This window comes from Choristoneura fumiferana, chromosome 15 (assembly GCF_025370935.1).
Source record: "Choristoneura fumiferana chromosome 15, NRCan_CFum_1, whole genome shotgun sequence".
Taxonomy (NCBI): domain Eukaryota; kingdom Metazoa; phylum Arthropoda; class Insecta; order Lepidoptera; family Tortricidae; genus Choristoneura; species Choristoneura fumiferana.
Window position 1 is genome coordinate 9155620 of NC_133486.1, and position 3322 is coordinate 9158941.

Below are 3322 nucleotides of genomic sequence, written 5' to 3' on the forward strand. Positions count from 1 at the left end.
GGTTACAGGGCTACGGCATATGCTGAGCTGAGTCCTTTTGGCATCACACTACAGCACAATATCTCTTATTTTCTTCTCTTTTCCTATTTATGTTTTTACTGTGTTTTTGTTGTGATGTAGTGTGGTTTTTCTTGTCAATAAATGTTGTGAGTTTGAGTTTGAAGACTTACGACTACTAAAGGAAAAGAACTTTTAAGCGCTATAAGAGAGACTAAATGTGAGACCATTTCAACTGGGAAGCCAACTTACTGGCCAACAGATCCTTACAAAATTCCGGACTTGATTGATTTTTTCATATACAGAAACGTCTCTTCTGCATATCTAAAAATCGACGAAGGGTTCGACATGGACTCCGACCACTCAACAATAGTTTTAACTATAAGCGACACTGCAATACAAAAAGAGGCTAATCCAACCCTGGTAAATAAATATACAGATTGGGAAAGTTTTCAGCTAGATTTAGAAAGTACAATAGATTTAAGAGTTCTCCTTAGAAACCCGGAACAATTAGAGGCTGAACTGGAAAATTTTATTATAAGTATTCAGCAAGTTGCCTGGAAAAATACTCCGGCCATAAAAAAAAGATTAACTGGCAAAAACTACCCAGCAGAAATCAAAAGATTGGTAGCTGAGAAACGACACCAAAGAAAAACGTGGCACCAGTCTAGATCACCCATGGATAAAAGAATCCTGAATAACCTAACAAAAAAACTAAAAAGAGACATAAGAATTTTTGAAGAGGAAACAAGGGATATGTACTTGTGTAGCTTAAGTAATGATAAAAATACTGACTACTCTCTTTGGAAAGCGACAAATGGTCTAAAGAGGCCCATTGTTCATATGCCACCAATAAGAGAAGAAAATGGGAAATGGGCAATAAATAACTCTCAAAAAGCAAAGAGGTTTGCCCAACATCTAGAAAAAATATTTACTCCAAATGAAAGTTCAACAGAAAATAATTTCTCTACAGTACAACAAGATGAAGTATATGAGATATATGTATGTGAGATTAGCAGGAAGGTGTTTGCTGCGATGGGATCCCTAAGACGCCTTCAGAATTTCCTTCCATTTGCTACCAAAGGTTGCGCTTGCACAGACTTTACTGCACCCTATTTTCGATTATGCTGACATTTGTTATCCGATCTTTTAGAAGAGCAACTTGAATAAACTTGAGCGAATTCAAAATCTGTGCATTCGGTTCATATTTGGCCTACGTAAATATGATCATGTTTCTAATTTCCGATCACAGCTCAGGTGGCTCCCCATCCGCTTTCGCCGAAACTCTCACATTCTCCATCTTCTCTACGGCATTCTCTTTAACCTGCAACTCCTTGCTACTCAAAGAGCGATTTAGCTATGTTACTTCTGTTCGTTGCTCTCAGAACTTCCTCCTTACTGTCCCACTTTCAAACTCTAAATTCTATGTTTATTCTTACACTGTCCAGGCCACTCGGTTGTGGAACTCCCTACCGATAGACTTGAGGCGCGCAAAGTCCTTGCCTATCTTTAGGTCTATGCTTAGGAGCACTACCTGTCATCTTGCGTATAAATGTTATAGTTAGCTTATTTATGTGTTGTTATGGTATCCATCTACCTATCTATCTGTTTAGATTTGTTGTGTATGTGTATTGTATGTGTTAGTTTTATGTATTCTTGATACAGCTCTGATCTACTGTAAATTGCACCACCTGCTAAAATGTATTCCTTATTTCTGTCCATTGTAAAGGTTGCCTGGAAGAGATCGCTCTGAAGCGATAAGGCCGCCTATTGCTTACCTTAGAAATCTCTATGTATATACTTGTTTTCTCTGTACTGTTTACTGTATTGTGTGCAATAAAGAGTTATTGTATTGTATTGTATTGTATGAAGAAATATAAAACTTGTCACACCTAGAGAAGTATATAATGAAATTAAACAGAATATTGATCCCAGAAAATCTCCTGGTTATGACCTCATTACGGGAGAAATCTTACATCACCTTCCTCGAAAGGCGTTAGTGAAGTTAACTTACCTGATAAATGCCTCATTTCGACTCAAGCACGTACCAAGTCAATGGAAAGTCGCTGAAGTTATTATGATTGCAAAGCCGGTAAAGCCACCTCATGACACTTCATCATTACAGGCCCATTTCTCTGCTACCTGTTATGTCAAAGCTATTTGAAAAATTACTACTAAAAAGATTAAAACCAATAATTGACGAACAGAATATGATCCCAAACCACCAATTTGGATTTAGAGAGAGACACTCTACGATAGATCAAGTTCATAGAATAACAAACGTAATTGAAAGAAGTTTGGAAAGTAAGCAAATTTGTTCAGCCATATTTTTAGATGTAGCTCAAGCCTTTGATAAGGTTTGGCACGAAGGTTTAATTCATAAGTTAAAATTAAGGCTACCAAGCAATTCACGGATTTATTGGAATCCTACATATCAAATAGATTTTTTAGAGTAAGACAAGACAATGCGTACTCTGAACTTTAAGAAATCAAAGCTGGAGTACCACAAGGGAGTGTTTTAGGGCCGGTCCTGTACCTTTTATACACTTGTGATATCCCTCAACTGGAAAAACTACAATGGCTACTTTCGCTGATGATACTGCTATAATGGCGACAGGTCACAATCACGAGGAAGCAGTGAAAAATGTCCAAGCAGCAGTAGATAAAGTCTATAACTGGACAAAAACATGGCGAATCAAACTGAACGAGTCAAAATCCATTTCATATTGATTTCACTAACAGAAATTTATCATATAAACCCATATACATAAATCAACAACAAAGTACCATATGCAAACACAGCTAAATACCTCGGTTATGACATTAGACACGAAGCTACGCTGGAATGCTCACGTAAAAAAAAAACGGCAAGAACTCGGAAATACGATAACAAGCAAATGTACTGGCTATTAGGAAGATACTCCACACTATCGTTTACACAATAAGCTATTGCTGTACAAACAAGTCCTAGTGCCGGTATGGTCGTATGGTATACAGCTATGGGGCTGCACCAAACAAAGTAGTAACATACTAATTATACAACGATTCCAAAATAAATGCTCAGGGATATTGTGAACGCACCCTGGTATATTAGGATGACGACCTCCATCGGGACCTCAAAGTGGATTTCGTTTCTAAAGTAATACAGAAATACGCAGAAAGTCACGAGAAAGACTTCACCAACATGTGAACGTCGAGGCAACTCCAGCTTCTCGACAACACGGAACTTAAAAAGACGACTCAAAAGAACTAAGCCTTTTGAATTAGTGTAGTGCTAGAATAGATAGTGACTAGTGAATAAAAATGTTTGCAGTGCACAAAAGAA